At 39.1% G+C, this 19,348-nt stretch overlaps 1 protein-coding gene and 1 long non-coding RNA gene across 3 annotated transcripts in view; one reads left to right on the top strand and one right to left on the bottom strand.

Moving 5' to 3' along the window:
* The window catches only part of LOC147035094 (uncharacterized), a 382,679-nt gene that overhangs the window by 198,768 nt on the left and 164,563 nt on the right, over positions 1-19,348 (top strand). The window lies entirely within an intron of this gene.
* Positions 3,588-19,348, bottom strand: part of LOC147035092 (uncharacterized) — a 260,465-nt gene continuing 244,704 nt past the window's right edge. For both annotated transcript variants that reach the window (XR_015061343.1, XR_015061347.1), the window contains one exon: positions 3,588-3,787. This is a non-coding gene — a long non-coding RNA (uncharacterized LOC147035092). The remainder of the gene's footprint in view (positions 3,788-19,348) is intronic.

Raw genomic sequence — 19,348 nt, 5'->3', positions numbered from 1 at the left:
GTCACCTTTTGGCAAGATACGGGTCACCCTGCAGGTGATATTGGTTTATTTATTTCTTCTTCACTGTCCAACGTCCATGACTCACATCAATCACACATTGCAACTGGGAATATCAGAGTATTCACCAATCACCTCTTGGTTTGTCTTTTCATATCCTTATTTTTCCAGATCTTCATCAATCCTGACACATTGCTGTTCTCCCCAGTACTAACCACCCATTACTTTCTCCACCCACTTCAATCTTACAGTCCAGGAAGATTCAACTTTCCACGATTTCAACATGATTGTCTCCCAATCTGAACACATCGATCTTCTCAATTGACAAGATTTTTTTTTTTTTAGGTTACAATAAAGACCAGAATTTAACTTTCCTTCTTCACTATCTGCAGTAGTTTCATCAAGTCCTCTTTACTTCCTGCCAACAGAGTGGTGTCATCAGTTTACCTGAGATTGTTGATTCATCTTCCTCGAATCTTGACTCCAGACTCTGTCATCCAAGTTTGATTTCCTCATGATGTACAAACGATACAGATTGACCAAGCAAGGGGAGGGATGCACCCATGTCTGACCACTTTTCACATTGCAAACCATTCAGTCTCTCCATAATCTGTTCTTACTGTAGATTTTTATTTAGTGTACAGGCGTCTTATCAGACACATGTCTGATGTTGGCTAAATGGTTATAATGGTGGGTGGCTTAAGATCTTATGGTCTTGAGTTTGAGCCCCTGTTGTCCGTTAAATACCACCAGGTGGGTTGACTCAGGCTGTCATCTTTCCGAGGTTAGAAAAATGAGTGCCAGCTTACTGGTAATAGGAGAGACTCCATCAAAGGCTCCCAGCAATGATGCAACCAGCAGTCACAGGCTGCATATGAAATAATAATAATTAATCAGACACAGAAGGAGCATGGACATCCGTATTTCTTTAACCCATTTCTCTTCACATAATCCACATCAATTCATGATAAACACAAACTAAGGCTTTGATATATATATATATATATATATATATATATATATATATATATATATATATATATATATATATATATATATATATATATATATATATATATATATATATATACAGCTCTGGAAAAATTGTCATTTAGTCATTTAGATATATTGTCATAAAAAAAAAGTCATAAAAATATTGTCATTTAGAGCATTTATTTGCAGAAAATGACAACTGGTCAAAATAACAACAAAGATTCAGTGTTTTCAGACCTCAAATAATACAAACAAAACAAGTTCATATTCATTTTTAAACAACACAATACTAATGTTTTAACTTAGGAAGAGTTCAGAAATCACTATTTTGTGGAATAACCCTGATTTTCAATCACAGCTTTCATGCGTCTTGGCATGCTCTCCACCAGTCTTTCACATTGCTGGTGGGTGACTTTATGCCACTCCTGGCACAAAAATTCAAGCAGCTCGGCTTTGTTTGATGGTTTGTGACCATGCATCTTCCTCTTGATCACATTCCAGAGGTTTTCAATGGGGTTCAGGTCTGGAGATTGGGCTGGCCTGACAGGGTCTTGATCTGATGGTCCTCCATCCACACCTTGATTGACCTTGCTGTGCAGCATGGAGCATTGTCCTGCTGGAAAAACTAATCCTCAGAGTTGGGGAACATTGTCAGAGCAGAAGGAAGCAAGTGTTCTTCCAGGACAACCTTGTACGTGGCTTGATTCATGAGTCCTTCACAAAGACAAATCTGCCCGATTCCAGCCTTGCTGAAGCACCCCCAGATCAACACCGATCCTCCACCAAATTTCACAGTGGGTGCGAGACACTGTGGCTTGTAGGCCTCTCCAGGTCTCCGTCTAACTATTAGATGACCAGGTGTTGGGCAAAGCTGGAAATTGGACTCATCAGAGAAGATGACCTTACTCCAGTCCTCAATCCTTGTGGTCTTTTGCAAACCTCAGCCTGGCTCTTCTTTGCTTCTCATTGATGAAGGACTTTTTTCTAGCTTTGCACGACTTCAGCCCTGCCCCTAGGAGCCTGTTTCGAACCGTCCTCGCCGTGCACTTCACCCCAGCTGCCGTTTGCCATTCTTTTTGTCGGTCACTTGATGTCATCCTACGGTTGTTGAATGACATTCGAATGAGTTGGCGGTCATTCCGGTCAGTGGAAAGTCGTTTTCGCCCTCTGATAGTCTGTAGCTTTGTTGTCCCCAATGTCTGCTGCTTGACCTTGTTATTATGAACGGCCGTCTTTGAAATTTTAAGGATGGTAGCAACGTGATGCTCACTGTATCCCTCTGCCAGTAAAGCCAGAATTTAACCCTTCTTTTCCTCACTCAAAACTTTTCTTTTCAACTATTTTGGCATGGTGAATAGTTATTTTTTTGATTCTAATTACTGTTGAGGTACTACGAGCACTGTTTTTGCCATCCAGCTGGTCCTATTGCAAGAGGATAGTGATGACCACAGCAGTGGTCTTTATACTTTTCCTTGTTAAATAAGATTCGGTTCAGGTGATCACCTAATCAGTACCTTACTAAGTAGAATGAGGTGTGCCTGTTTTGGAATTCAACAGACACTGGAATGGAATGGCTGCCATACATGTAGAGATGCTGATTAGAAATTTTTTTGGAGTGGTGTCTTATTTTTTTCCAGAGCTGTGTATATATATATATATATATATATATATATATATATATATATATATATATATATATATATATATATATATATATATATATATATATATATAAATATATATATATATTACTAAAACTCTCATCTTGTATATATGAATGTATGTATGTATGTATGTTCCCGAAATGCAGCCAAAACGATACACGAGAGCACAAAAATTTTCAGCCCAACTTACTCACCATTCTCCTGCGGTGTGCAGTATCAAGTTTCGTTCAAATCTGGCAACGAAAAGAGATATTAAAAAATAAATTCCCGATTCAGTCAAGTCCTCTTCGTGATTATTTGATCAATGCAAACAACCTCAGTGGTATAGTTCACTGGAGCTATGTTTTTAATTTTTAATTTTTTGAAATGATTTTTGTTCTCAACCGCTGCCACAACGGGAACCCAATGGGTTCAAGGGTCGTCCAGTACATATATATATATATATATATATATATATATATATATATATATATATATATATATATATATATATATGTATATATATATATATATGTATATAAATATACTTCTATATATATACTTATCTTATATATATATATATATATATATATATATATATATGTATATATATATATATATATATATATATATATATATATATATATATATATATATATATATACATATATATATATATATATATATATATATATATATATATATATATATATATATACTTATATATATATATATATATATATATATATATATATATATATATATATATATATATATATATATATATATATATATATATATATATATATATATATATATATATATATATATATATATATATATATATATATATATATATATATATATATATATATATATATATATATATATATATATATATATATATAATATTCTTATATTATAGAAAACATATTGTTGCCAATATACCTTCATTTCCTCTTGACATTGCCTTATTCGCTGCCAGATTGGCAATTCAAGTGCGGAGTTCAGAAGGTCGCTCTAATGCCCCTCCAAGACGCCATCACACGGCGGCAGACTTGAGCTTCTTGCAGTTCTTCCTCCATCTGAACTGGCATATGTTTCTTGCTGGAGACCATCCTCCAAGGCCACTGCAGCTTGATTCAATCACCAGTCTGTGGTATGGGCACGCAACAGTGTATTTTCAGCAACATAGAAATATTATCAATACATCAGGTGGGTTACAATTGATTCAAGCTGTGCATGTGGGATGCTTTGCATTTGCCATCCTTCTGGCTATCCTGTGTGCAACTACACACATTCGACATCACAAGGCATCTATCACAATGCATAACATATACATTTGCTCTTGGCAACAACCAAATTGCCATTTTAATTGGTTGTTGGGCTAACCGCATAGTACTCTGTAGGGAATGCTGGTGAAATATCCTCGTGAAACGAAATTATATTGCTCTTTATGTTCAAACTTTGATTCTCATCAAACTGCAATAAAGATGTGCAACCACCACGTGGCCACTAGGTGGTGCATTGTGGTGCAAACACATGTACAATGAATTGCAGACCAAGCGGTGTTGGACGTGGGTGTCTGCTACGTAGAGACTCTGCTCTAATGAAGTTTGAGTTATTAGGACAGAAAATACCAAATAGAAACAATTCAATCGATTTTTATATTTCTCAATTTACACAACTAAGACTTCCGACTTTTGGGGGGGGAGGGGTGGGCGCCCAGGGAACTTTTTTGGCCCAAGACTTTCATGAATCGGCTGGCTCGGCCTGACGTTCGATTGACGGTGCCAGTACTTAGTAATTTGTCCAGGGTGCCAGCGATAACTGATCTACTCTTTGTGAAAGATGCCGTGGGATCTTCAACATCCACGAACATCCAATGCTGGCAGAATGGTACTCTGACTATTGTCCTTCCAACGGGCAGCACAGTTTTGTGATGGGCGTAGATTTGAACCCAAGCTCGACAGCTCAAAGGAGAGTGTGCCAACCTCAAATCTATCCTGCCCCCTCCACCCAAGCATTAATTATATCTGTTTAAAGATTCCTTGAATTTGCCACTTATGCATTTACTGGAAGTAAATACTACACTGAAATTATTTGAGTTTAAGTTGAAGTCGTTATAAGTTGGCCTGCTGTAATAGCTGAGGGAGCAAACAAGTTCCTTAAATTAGAAATGAAACATCCTTAGCTCATCCTTCAGTCATGTGTGCTTGAATACAGGCAAACACTTAGACTTATTTGCAAAGCTCAAACTAAAGGGCAATTTTAAATCTCTTCCACTTCAAAGGGATCATAAATCAAGGCTCTTCTGAATAACCCTTTGCTTCATGACATTTCAGCATGACATCGCCGCTCTATACAAACGGAAGATGTTGATGGGAATGATGGGTAGAATCTGGAGGCCAAACCAGGATCTAACCATGTCTAAAGGATAAGGGCAAGCTATCTCCTCAGGCACCTCCATTGAACCATCAACCTGGTGACCATAAAACGTGAGAAACGCCCCTGAAAACACAGGTCTTCTTCATGGCTTTATTTTCCCAAAGATCCGTAACCCTCGGTTCTATGGGACAACGAGCCTTGAGACATCTCCAAGCAGACTAGGCCTTTTGTCTCTATGCTTGGTGTCACGCGTTTGCCTGAAGGCCACTAGAAACAAAGGCATCTCTGTGTGTCATTGGGGCCTTCGAACGTCTCGGAGCAGAATCCCGGCATTTCACAGGTTTCGCCTTTGCATGTTTAGCACACCATTTCCAAAGCAGAGTTTGTTTCCTTAGAAATGCTTCCACTCGTACTGAGCACAATGGGTCTTTTGGCCGTGAACTTATACTGGTGTCTGAAGCACAGCTTGAGGGTGGTTTTGCAACTTCAAATTCATGACGTATATATTTTATGGCAAATATAATTGTTTCTTACCATCATGGAACTTTTTCCGAGTTGAAATCCTGATGATCCGACCTTATTTTCTGATCCAATTCCCACTCCTTACAAGGCTTCATGGGCCCCCTCATATCGGATGTAAACCAGAAAAGATTATGTTGTATCGACATGGCCAACTGACCGGACTTGGTGGCATAATGGTTAGAGTGTCCAGGCCCAGTCTGGGAAGGCAGTGGTTTGAACATTGGCTGAGTCATCGCAAAGAGTTTAAAAAATGGTATTGTGCAGCTTCCTTGATTGATGCTCAGAATTTAAAAAGAATAGAGCACAGAAAAACAACCACAAGTTACCAACTATTGTGCAGTCTTGATGAACCTAAAGACTTCCTGTGTTGAGGTTCTTTGCAAGGGAACTCAAATTATTATTATAGGACCAAGCTTTACTGGCTGGTACCTCATTGTTTCTATTCAGATTATATTATTCTTCTGCTATTTTGCACTTTTATTCACTTCTAAATTCGTTTTCTCTGCAACTGCTTGCCTGAGTGAGGCGAAACTTTCAACATCGGAGCGAGAACCCAAAGATATGCTTTTATTGATAACTCTCATGTCATAGGTCATGTGGTATGGTAACCATATCGGATCAAAGGAAAAACTTTGGAAATCATCTCTGAAACCGCTCAACACAAATAATTGAAACTTGACATATATCATCAACTAGTAGTAATGCCCGGCGTTGCTCAGGCTAGCAATAAAGCCTGGCGTTGCCCGGGCTTTCTTGCAAATTTCCTGAATAGCTGTTAGCGGTTAGGGGTTAGTGGTTAGGGTTGCAGTTAGGGTTAGGGTTAGTGGTTAGGGTTAGCGTTAGGGTTAGCCGTTAGGGTTAGGGTTAGCAGTTAGGGTTAGCTGTTAGGGTTAGGGTGAGCTGTTAGGGTTAGGGTTAGTGTTAGGGTAGCTAACCCTAACCCTAACACTAACCCAAACCCTAACCATAACAGCTTGGCGTAGTGGAGGTAAACAGCGCCCGGGGCAAAGTGGAAACTTGCGTCCCCCGTAGGCCTTAAACTTGAGTGGATTTGAATGGAAAATCCCATAAGGGATATCGATTTATCGATTTTTTCGAATATCGGAAGTGTAAAGGAAAAAATTTATAGCCAATGACCTAAGTTGGACCAAAAGCCAAAAGCGAATTTGAATGGAATCCGTTGGAGTTTGTGAAAATGAATCAAAACGAATTTTGAGGGGCCTCTTCAGGAAGACAATAATATCATTAGTATATGTGCCAAATCTTGTTTCATTCCATGCAGTAACAAAAATCTGATGGTGGAACAAAGAAAGGGGAATGCCGAAATATTAATATAGATTCCCCCATGGGGAATAACGTTTGATAATAATGACATCATATGTGAACTGGTGGGGTAGCCATAAATGGACGAATCAAAATCTTTATATGAAAAATTTGAAAATTAATTTGTGTGACTGGCTACCCAATTCGAGTTGAGTGTTAAATTTATGATGTCATTGGTGACATGGTCTGGTAGATGTATTGGATTAAAAAATATATACCTTCAGAATCATCTCCAGAACTGCTTATAATAGATCGATGTAAAACTTCACAGATATGATCGACTCCCCATGGAGAAAATATTTTGATAAATAAAATGTCATTGGTCATGTACTCTGGCAGCCATGTTTCATTGCAGCTAAAACCCTTTAAAATCCTCTTCTCTCAAACTGCTCAACCAATCAATGTGAAACTTTAAGTGTGTCATCGACTACCAACGGGGATAAAAGTTTGATAACTAAAATGTCATCACTCATGTGGTCGAGCAGCTATATTGGATTGAACGAAAACCTTTAAAATATTTCCTTCTCTTTAAACGCTTAATCGATCGATGCGAAACCTCAAATATATGATCGACTATTCAAGGGGGAAAAGTTTGATAACTATAAAGTCATAGGTCAATTGGTCTGGCAGCCATATTAGATCGAAGGAGAACATTTTAAAATTGTCTTCCCTGAAACCACTTAACCGATTGATGCGAAACTTCAAATATATGATCCACGAGAGTTCAAACACACAATACCCACAAACAGTGTTCAAGTGTATACAGGAGAGCCTTGCTCTTCACGGGGTTTACATTCTTGAACATTCCCATAAACCAGAAAAATGTGCAAACTTTGGGGGTAATGGGGAAAAAAAGGATTAGGGACTTCAACTTTAAAATTTGTCCAAACTGTACACTTGTACAATGTGCTTTATTTATGTCCTATTTATTTTCATGAATAAACAGGTTATTGAGAATCTAAAATAAAATATTATTTGTCTTCATAAGAACATAAAATAAAGTACATTTTCTTGAGTTATTAAGATCATGAAATTTACATAGAAGAATAATGTTGATAAACTTCATCCGATAATGCGATGGTGATGTTGATGATGGGGACGATAAAGATGAGTTGATGGAGATGATGATGGTGATGATGATGTTGGAGGTTTTGAGGGGGTTATTGTGTTGATGGCCCATGATAACTTGGTGAATAAATGTGGAAAATAGTTTGCCAACCCGCGATTATTTGAGCGCATTTACCGCAATCCCAAAACATTGCCTCAATAAATTCATCACGATAAAGTGAATCCACGAAGGGGGAACCCATGAATGGGAAAGGCCCTCCTGTACTTCAGTTTCAATAAGATAATGGTTTTAAAGAGTGTTAAAAAAACATCTGGAATTTTTGCACTACTGAAGCAGTCTTACAAACAAACCACCCGTATACACTGTATAGTAATGAGAGTGGGGCAACTTAGCATAATAATTGTGCATTTTGTGAGGAAAGCACCAAATTTGGCACACTAGTAGCCTATCATATTATGAACAGATTTGGATATTGGGCCATCTCAAAATTTTTGATGGCAGTGGAAAATGGCTGCCACCACCATCAGCAGCTGAATTTGAGATGGCCCAATATCCAAATCTGTTCATAATATAATAGGCTACTAGTGTGCCAAATTTGGTGCTTTCCTCACAAAATGCACAATTGTTATGCTATATTTAGCTAAGTTGCCCCACTATAAGACGACATTGAGTCGCAGTTTAGGAGATTGAGGCTTTATTGATAACCATTAAACGCAGTGTCAATCAGGATGGCACATCACCATGATGGCGACCCCCTTCTTGAACCCTATACACATGCCACATACTCCAATGCTACATATCGATATATTGCATCGTTTTGGAAGTATTATGAAGGATATTTGTGTTCTACAGTCATCAAATATATAATTCAATTGAAACAAAGGTTAAAAGAAGTTTAAAGGCATACAAATAAATTAATTCCAGATTTTTACTGCCTTTTTCTCCAGTGTCTATTACATCTCCGTGTATAACACGTTATATTAGTTCTATTTCTATGTGCCTGTTGTATGTGTCCTTTATAACGTCCTTGAAAACAGTAAATTTCCTGTTTGGAATGCTTTTCTCTTTTGTTTGACTGCCCAGCAGGCAGACAGAGTAAAAATATGACATTCAAAATAAAACATTCAATTTAAATAAACTGTTACTTGATCATAAACTGATCAGATGGATGGATGGCCATGAACCAATTGCTTAACCCTGCCTTTCGCTTCATGTCCATGGGGAAACTACACATGGGGGGAAAAGTTTGATAAGGATGATGTCATCGGTCACGTGGTCTGCATGTGTACGTCACATCGGTCACAGACTATATATATATATATATATATATATATATATATATATATATATATATATATATATATATATATATATATATATATATATATACATACACACACATACATACATACATACATACATACTGTATATATCTGTTGAGAAACATTTCCTTAGGTTAAGTTTCTGTTTATTGTAATATTGAGTTCCTCGTTTTGAGAACATTTTGAATGCCCTTGTATGTTCATGAAAAATGCCATTTTCTGTTGTTTCACAAGATGAGTAAGTGGAACGTTGTCGAGAAAAAGAAAAAGATACTTCGTAGTTTGTGTTCGTTCACGAAACCTGTTCAGGGCAGGAACCGCGGAAATCGACTGTCCACCCGTGGGTTTCATTTTGACCACTTTGGCGTCTGCAAGATTGTGGTTTATTTATGTACAGCTGGAAGATCCACCCGGAGAAGCCACAACCGATGGAAGCGGAAGAGAGGGACACTCTTCAAATGTTGCACACCCGTGTCAAATACCGGCTGGAGTAAAAACCAGACAGATTAACGGCTCTGTTACATCAGACACGAAGTAATGGAAGCTAGTTTTGAGCCATTTATTTACAAAGCAGTATAAACCGCTCCTGCCATCTGGCAATGAAATTCCCCCCAAAGATGATGGTGTGCATCATGTGGACCTTTCGCAAAGCCATCACCACTTTCTCGAAACGGAGATTCCCAAGCACGCTGCACCCACCATCGGAGAGAGTGAGATGCAATATACAAGGATGTTAAAAGATGAAAATATAGTCTTGGGAGAAATGTCTTAAATAGCAACATAAGTCTCAAATAAACCAGTTTATGTTCGCAGTGTGTGCACGTGGATGGTTATGCACGTGGGTGAACAACGAAAAACACGAGAAAAATCCCAAATAGGAATAACAGGTTGACACAAGTGGGTTGTGCGGTAAGTCAGCTGGGGTCTGGGGGAGTTATACAGACGTGTTGGCCCGTCAGTGCGTCTCCTCCATCTTCACGCCGACCTCCACCGCACGCAAGGCATCCCTACCCCCTCCACCATGACCACCACCACCACCACCCAGCCCTCTTTCTTCATCCACAGCCTCTAGCTTCTGCACTTTCCATCTCACTTCCACTCCGGGTTCCACTTAATAGGCATATACAACTCACGTGCTCATCTGGTTTATTTATCGGGTTTATTGGGTGTCCGGACGGAGTAAGTTAGAAATGGTGTTGAAAGCAAGTTCCAATTGACACGTCTTACATTCGGATTATTATTGAACCTTTGCTCGTGTTGCGACAACAATGTGTGCATACAATACTTGGTACTGTAATTATTGGGCTTGCAGGATGGCTAAGAGGTATGCACACTCACTTTCAAGCTGTCTCGCCTGGGTTCGAATCCTGACCCAGCTATAAACTGTCATTCTGGTGTTTCACAGGCAGAGTGATTCATCAATGTGTGTGCCATCCCTCAGATGGACGCTAAACTGCACGTCACATCTGCTGACATTTGTTGGTGGATGCTTGAGATTTCATGGTGTCCTTTGCGAAGAGGAGGTGAGCTATCGCTGACACCATGAACAAATTCCATAACCTTACTCTAACCAGCAGACCTGCTACCTTGTAGCCTTGTGCGGCGTACAAATGAGACAATGTTTTCGGGAGCAACATGAATACTCCCTTTTGGATAATAAGGGGACATGAGCTAATTATAAATCATAAACGAATTATTTTTGCGAAGTTCTAATATGCTAATATGAATTATAATATTAATGTCAACAAGTAACGACTCATCGAAGTAGCTCATGTAGAGAGCAGACAAGGAGTGAATTATCAGTGTGGTGTGGCACAGGTGTATTCCCTCCGCCATTTTCCTAATCCACCACTTCCAACTCCATGGTCCTTCATTTTCCTACCTGCTCCGTAATTCATTTCATTCCATCGTTAGAATGCCTCCAGTTGTGGCTCATTTGTAAGTTGACGATATTTTCTGTGCAATCACAGCATGTACTTCCTTTTTGAGGCTGCCATGTTATACCAACCAGTGTGCTTTCCTGATGTCGAGAATAAATCTGATGATCCATAACTGGAGTTAATGAGAAATTATACAAAACCACATGATCATTGCATAGCACCCGTTTCTGTGGTTCCACCTTGTAATCCATGCCGTCGTTTTGACAACAAACACCAATGAGCAGTGTCACCCAAAAAGAGATCAAGGCTCGATGATTTATTTTATTTATTCAGATATAGCCTATTGGCTGCTTGGCTGCATCGTTTTCTGGGGGTGCAGGTGTGATGCTGATGCAGTGCCCCAATTATCAGTAAGCCGGTACTCATTTTGCCGACCTCTGAACAATGACAAGTAGAGTCAACCAACCTGGTGTTAATTAAACGATTAAAACAGAGGCTTCATCTCAAGAACTCAAGACTCTAGGATATTAAGCCAGCCACCAGGCTTAAGGCTAGATCATGATTCGACACATTAGAGTCCTGATAAGGTGTCCTCCCTCATGTCTGGAACGACCGAGCTATAAAATACCTCTTTTTCTGTATATGTTGGCACATTAGGCCATGCGTCTAAATCAAAAAATTCAAAAAGAAACCTTGTGCTGTACACTGTCCAAGAATAACCACACTTGGAAAATATAGACCAACATTGAAATTGTCCTGTCATTCATTAGGCGCCAGAATCATTTTGTTCAATAAAGCCGCTTAAACAAGACGAAGACTCTGTTATAAGTAAAACATGTATTTTGAAAGCTCCGAAAGCCCGTGGCTTTCCACAGCAAGCTGTTCTCTGTCCTGGAAATACATTTTGAAAAGTTAAATATTTACAGATCCAAAGTCGTTGTGCTCCATGCTGCCGTTTGCGTGATGTCGTGGATGGTGGCTAGTTACACCCACCGTTACATTCCTTTAGGTTTCTTTGGAAATGTTCAGCCATCAGCGATAAAACAGCTGCCATTACACTCCAAAGGCAGGCATGAGGAGTGTTGTTTGTGTATATCACCTCTTCTACAACATCTTGAAGGGCTTCCATTATGAGCACCTTTTGAGGGGGAGGGGGGGGTCACGGAGGATGACGTTTTTACAAATAAATAAATAAATGAGTTCTCTTACAAGGAACCTCAACGTAGGATGAGGCCATTGGGACCATCGAGTGTATGCTTTTGGGCCGAGTCTTTGAGGAACCAGTCGGTCAGACCTGACGATGGGCTGGAGGTGGCAGGAATTTGTAATTTGTTCAGGGTGCCCGTGATGGCTTGCCTACTCTTTAAAAAAAGACACCAGGAAATCTTCTGAACATCCACCAACTAATGCTAATAGACTGGACAGCCAGCTTAACACCCGTCGGAGTGACGCTGCAATGACCTGCAAGCAAAGTACCAATCTGATGCTGTATTGTCGAGCCGAGATTCTCACCCACATTAGACAGCTCAAAGGTAGGTGTGTGTGTCACCTCTGCACCAACCAACCAACATGAATCTTTCTTTAATGGAGCAAATGTGGATCTCACCAAAACTCCAAAATTGACGTACGGCGGAAATAGTGCCACCTTTTGTGGGAGCCAGTATTACAAATGAACATCTTTTATCTTGTGATATGGAATGTGATTGTTCTCCTCCCCCTCTTCCTCATTTGACACTAATAAGGGGTGAGATCCAATGACACCAAGCTTCTACACTGGTATCAAGATATGAATTATTTCTTTACTTATTTGTGTTTAACATTTGTGTTGAACCATGTAAAATGTATTTTGCTCGCTTGGGTGACTTAAGCTTGCAAAAGTGTGAATCCATCCATTGGGACCTTACTCTGTGCAGAGCGTTGGTGCTGCCTTAGCAGTCTCCTTGGCTATTGGGTACAACCCTGGACAGGTTGCCACTCCGACACAGGATACCAGCAAGCTGGCACTCATTTTGCCAACCTCAGAAGGATGACAGGCAGAGTCAACCACACCAGGTATTAATTCAACAGCCGAGTGGGTTTTGAAATCAGGACCATAGGACCCGAAGCCCACCACCAAAACCATTAAGCTAACACCAGGCATAAAATGTTCAGGCAGTTACAAAAATGCCAAAAACCCACATATTTGTCTCTCTCTTTTGCATATTCTGATACGGTATATTTTGAAAAATAAAATTTGACAAAAATGATAAAGTGTATTTCCAAGAATGTGCCACAGTACCTTGCACACCCAAGGTGGGCTGAGAAGTGCATGCCAGTATGTATAATGGGTAAGAAAAGCTCTTTGTAATTATATGTACTTATTTATTGAAAAATAAAGAATTTAAAAAGTTGTCGATACTTGGACGTGTCAGTACCTCTTTCGTACGACTTTTTAAACACCCCATGTACATTATTTGTTCAGAACTCTGGTCTCCAAAGAAATGAAATGCAAGAGAAGGTTTCATAATCTAGACTTCTGGAGTCTCTGCTTTGCACTCAACTTCATCAGCTTCATTTGCCATGTAGAACCTGTCAATACAAACTCGACTGATCACTCAATCAAAACAAAATCGAATGAAAGACCTAGTTTTCATTATTTCATGAAGTACAGAACTCCCACAGACAAACTACGTGTCAGCTCATTTCACATCGCAAGGCTCGGCTGACTTTTCACCATGGACTGTTTTGATGGAAATTTTTGTTTGTCTGACATTTTCCAGATAGACTGACTTCGCTTTTTCCATTCATGCTCCAGAAATATAAACCCGAATACCATAAGAAAGATGAAATGCGTACGATCCTATAAATTATTTCGTTGAGTGAAATGACTTACAAGGGTTTCCTCTCGATCATCGGCTCTAAAGGGTTGCACAAGAAGTCTTGAGTTTCCTGTATGTTAGATAGAGGTCATGCTACTGATCAGACAGGGGAATTGTACATTGTGCCAAATAATCCTTTAACAATGTAAATACATTAATCTGCCTTTTGGCTCGTCACCAAATTAACCTGCCCAACCATTAATCGTGCAAAGGAATGTTGAAAATGAAAATACGTTCTAAATTATGCTGAGATCGGTTTCTTATTGCTTGAAGTGAACTTTGTGATGCATAAAATGTCGGTCTACAAGGCATTGGGCCAGGTCTTTGACCTTGCAGGGCTCCCAGGTTGATTCTGATGATGCCCCCAAAAGAGCCAAAGTGTTAAGACCAGTTGGCTTGGGTTTCAGGTGTGGTCATTGTGGTTCTGCTGATGCCTTGTGGAAATATGTCTTCAGCTCTGAAACCTTCCTTTCCTCGTACAGCTCTGAAACTACTCTGTCTTCTAAATTCAGGCGAAGTCAGCTTAAACTCCAAACTATCAAGAATATATACATGTTTATATATATATATATATATATATATATATATATATATATATATATATATATATATATATATATATATATATATATATATATATATATACACAACTCCAGCGAACTATAACACTGAGGTTGTTTGCATTGATCAAATAATCCTGAAGAGTACTTGACTGAATTGGGAATTGATTTTTTAATCATTTTTTCATTGCCAATTTGAACGAAACTCGAAACTGCACACAGGAGGGGAATGGTGAGTAAGGTGGGCCAAAATGTTTTGCACTATCCTGTACTGTTTTGGCTGTATTTCGGGAACATACATACATACATACAAGATGAGAGTTTTAGTAATATATAAAAGGTATATATATATATATATATATATATATATATATATATATATATATATATATATATATATATACATACATACATATATATATATATATATATATATATATATATATATATATATATATATATATATGTCAAACACCGAAGATTAATGGTCGAAGCCTGGCATGTTAAAGAACAGAGAGGTGGTCTTACAAACGAAACCGTTGAGCTCCCTATACGGAAGAACTTATTGGTTAAAGCATCTGTTATATGAGGGGATGGTGCAAGAGCAAGGATACAGGTAGGTTTAACAATAGTCTTGGTGCAAGAAATCACAACGCCACTGCAACACACTGCTCCACACACTGCTAACACACCATAACGCAACAACACACGCTCACAACTTTCACATGCACAACACATGCAGAAAGTGCATCAACCCGCACCCCCATTTCAATCCACATGCAGAACCAAAGGACTGTCATTTAATAACCCAGAGTTACTGGGGCATGCACAGTTAGCTGTGCATGCACATGATTACAATACCAGATTTAAAAATAAAAAACATTCAATGACCAGGAATCAGTGGGAATCCAATGATGAGTGACATTGCCACATTCTGATAATCAAAAGATGTGTGCATGCTTATGCATGATTTACACCAATCAGAATTGAAACATTAATTTTGAAAATCAATTTGCAATATCTGTGATATTACATTTTATAACGAATTGAAGTCGAAGATTTAAGTTTAAGAAAAAATCTATTTTTTCAAAAAAATTCAAAATAGACACCCTTAGCAACAAACACATGGGAGAGGAAGGAGCAGCCTGGAAGTTTGGTCCGATTTCACAAAAGTTTGAGGGAGTAGTTCAGTGACAACACAGGTTCAGTCAGTGAATTTTTCTTGTGTTCCCAGGAGGAGCTCTTGTGGAGGGACTTGCACGTCCTGCTTTCACGCCCAAACAGAAACAGACCCAGGGCTTGACAGGTGGGACAATAGTCACGTCCACATCATGGTTATTCCACTCCAAGTAGCTACTGCACAAACATATGCACATCACTCTGCAACTCAAATTATTATTATTAGGTGACCAACCCTTTCTGGCTGGTACCACATTGTTTCTAATAACAAACAACTCTGAAGACGACAATGGTTCACGAGCGGTATTTGACGATGAAGATTGCTTCAGAAGTCAAGGATGAGACAATGTGATAATATTTGACCAAGTTATAAAAATGATCAACATGATGTGGTACGAGTGACAGGTTATTAGCTGCAAAATGTCGAAAACCCGGTTTCGTTCAACAACTTTCAAAATTTGAACTTTGCATAACCTTTAAAGGTCACAAAACAATGTTGTGGACATTAAAATAAGGAAACAGGATACCTGCTATAGCTTATTGGAGTTAGTTCGTCGAAGAAGATGGAAAACCCGGTTCGATTCCCACAACTTTGATAATTCGACCATTGTGAAGTTTAAAGGTCAAAGGTCAAGGATTATGACCTTTGGTGCAAAACTTCCTCTGGAACATTCCAGGAACAACATAACGCCATAAAGGCAATATGGCATTTCACACTCCTCGGATTATCCATACTTTGATGAAATCAGCGTAAAAGCAAGGTTGAAGGGGGTGCCACGGGCAAGGTGTTCGAGATAGAGCAAAATGGTTTCAAGACTTTATGTGGGGAATGACCTCAAGATTATGCATACAAAATATTGTCATCCAAGCTCTCAGTTTGGGCGGTCGTATGATTTTTATGTCAAAATTTGAAATTTTCGAAGTTCGGGACCTTGACCTTGGGACAAAAATGAAAAATCGAGCTCCGTGGGGCTATGCAGGTGCCATTGGGCTAACCAAATACCGAAACCCCAGCCAGATTCGACAAACCCCTCGGAGAAGATAATTTTTTAGGTCAAAATTCGCAATTTTCTAAGTTCGTGACCTTGTGACCTTGACCTTGAACGAAAATGAAAAATCGAGCTCCGTGGGGCTCTGCAGGTGCCATTGGGCAAACTAAATACTGAAATCCCTGTCAGATTCGACAAACCCCCGAGGAGAAGATGCAAATTGAAATTGGCTACCCCCTAAAAACACGTTTTTTTGGGCATGGTTCCACCCATAATGGGCGCACCATGCACATTCTCAGGAAAACACAATGAGATCATAATATAAACCTCCCACAAAAATTTTATCAGGATCGCATCAAAACCCACGGAGCTCTGCTCGGGACAGACAGACAGACAAGACAGACAGACAGACAACAATAACGAATATAGTGATCACTTTTTTTTCGTGAAAATATTTTTTTGTGAACCAATATGTACATTAGAAATAAGAAGGTATATATATATATATATATATATATATATATATATATATATATATATATATATATATATATATATATATATATATATATATATATATATATATATCTATCTGTGTAGTGTGCCACGTGTTGAGTTGTCACTGAACTACTCCCTCAAACTTTTCTGACATCGGACTAAATTTCCAGGTTGCTCCTACCTCTCTCATGTGTATGGCCTAAGGGTGTTTAAAAATAACTTATTTAAAAAAAAAATTTTCTTAATGTTTTTGAAAAAAAAAATTTTTTTGAACTTAAATCTTCAACTTCAATTGCTTATAAAAATGTAATATCAGGAATATTACAGATCAATTGGCAAAATAAATGTTTGATTTCTGCTTGGTGTAAATCATGACAACACAGCAACTCACGTACTTATCCTCAGTTAAAACAATCCTGTCTCCATCGTGACGAGTGCTGAGGTGTTTTGAATTGCACAGCGGGAGTTCTTTTGAATTACCTGGTGGTGAGGTGTTAATAATATGGTGGTGAGGTGTTTTTAGTTACATGGCGGTGACATGGTGGTGAGCTTTTAATAATGTGTTGGTGAGATATTTTGAATTACGTGGTGGTGAGGTGTTTTCAATAACATGGCAGTGTTTGTCTCTATGTCGCAATGTGTGGTGAGGCGAGCTGAGCAAGCTGAGCCATTCAAGTATGTATATATATATATATATGTATATATATATATATATATATATATATATATATATATATATATATATATATATATATATATATATATATATATATATATATATGTATTTGAGGTCCGTCGAAAAAGTAACGGGACTGAGCCTGCTGTGTGCTCCACTTAACAACTTGAATGAACGGGTTGCGTCACAGTCTTTTGCAACATTCCAGCAATATATATGATTGGTGATGGTTGACTGTGCTTAATGTGTGATTTTTTACAGGTCGTGCTTTACATGTTGACGAGTGTGAGTCGTCTCGCTATGAGTCGTGTGCAGAGAGCCAATCTGAAGTTTCTTGTCAAGCTTGGCAAAACAGCTTCCGAATCCTTCACAATGCTGCAGCAAGTCGACAGGGAAGAAACGATATCACGTACACGTGCATTTGAATGGCATAAGAGGTTCAAAGAGGGACGGGAGGAGGTTGAAGATGATCCACGGTCTGGAAAACCTTCAACGAGCAAAACGGTGCACAATATCGAGCTGTGAAGCAGATGGTGCGCACAGATCGTCGACTCACGGTGCGGATGATTGCTGAGAAACTTTCCATCAACAAGGACACTGTCTGGAGCATCATCACTGAAAATCTCGAAATGCGCAAGGTTTGCGCAAAGATAGTCCCCAAGCTGTTGTCCGAGGACCAGAAACAGCAAAAAGTCATTGTCTATCAAGCCATTATCGAGCGCCTCGAGGATGATCCAGACCTGCTCGGGAGAGTCATTACCGGAGATGAAGCATGGATATTCGAATACGATCCCGAGACCAAATGGCAGAGTCGTCAGTGGAAAAGTCTGGCATCACCAAGACCAATGAAAGCAAGGATGTCGAAGTCGAAGGTCAAGGTGATCTTTATCACGTTTTTTGATATCAAGGGCATCGTCCACTTAGAGTTTCTACCACACGGTCAAACAGTGAATCAATACGTGTACAAGGAGATCCTCCGGCACCTCATGAGATCAGTCAGAGACAAGAGGAGGGATCTGTGGGAGAACAACGCCTGGGTGCTCCACCATGACAACGCTCCTGCTCACAGTGCCCTGAGCATCCGACAGTTTCTGGCGGAGAGGAACGTGCCAACTCTGGAGCAACCCCCGTATTCATCAGACTTGGCCTCTTTTTTCCTATTCCCCAAGCTCAAGGGGGTGATCAAGGGGACCCAATTTCCTGATGTGGAGGCATTCAAAAGGGCTGTGATGACGGAGCTCCGGAGGATTCCAGAAAAAGCCTTCTGGGGGTGCATCGAAGTGTGGAAGAAGAGGATGGACAAGTGTGTGAGACTGAAGGGAAACTATTTTGAAGGGGACAAGCTGTGATTTCAATATATTTTTTGGAATAAAGTTTCTGTGAAGTCAGTCCCGTTGCTTTTTAGACAGACCTCGTGTATATATATATATATATATATATATATATATATA

This window comes from Eptatretus burgeri, chromosome 1 (assembly GCF_056783735.1).
Source record: "Eptatretus burgeri isolate ZD-2024b chromosome 1, Ebu_testis_v1, whole genome shotgun sequence".
In the NCBI taxonomy this organism is placed as follows: Eukaryota; Metazoa; Chordata; class Myxini; order Myxiniformes; family Myxinidae; genus Eptatretus; species Eptatretus burgeri.
Note: the sequence above shows the minus strand (reverse complement) of the source record. Positions and strands in the feature narration are given on the sequence as shown.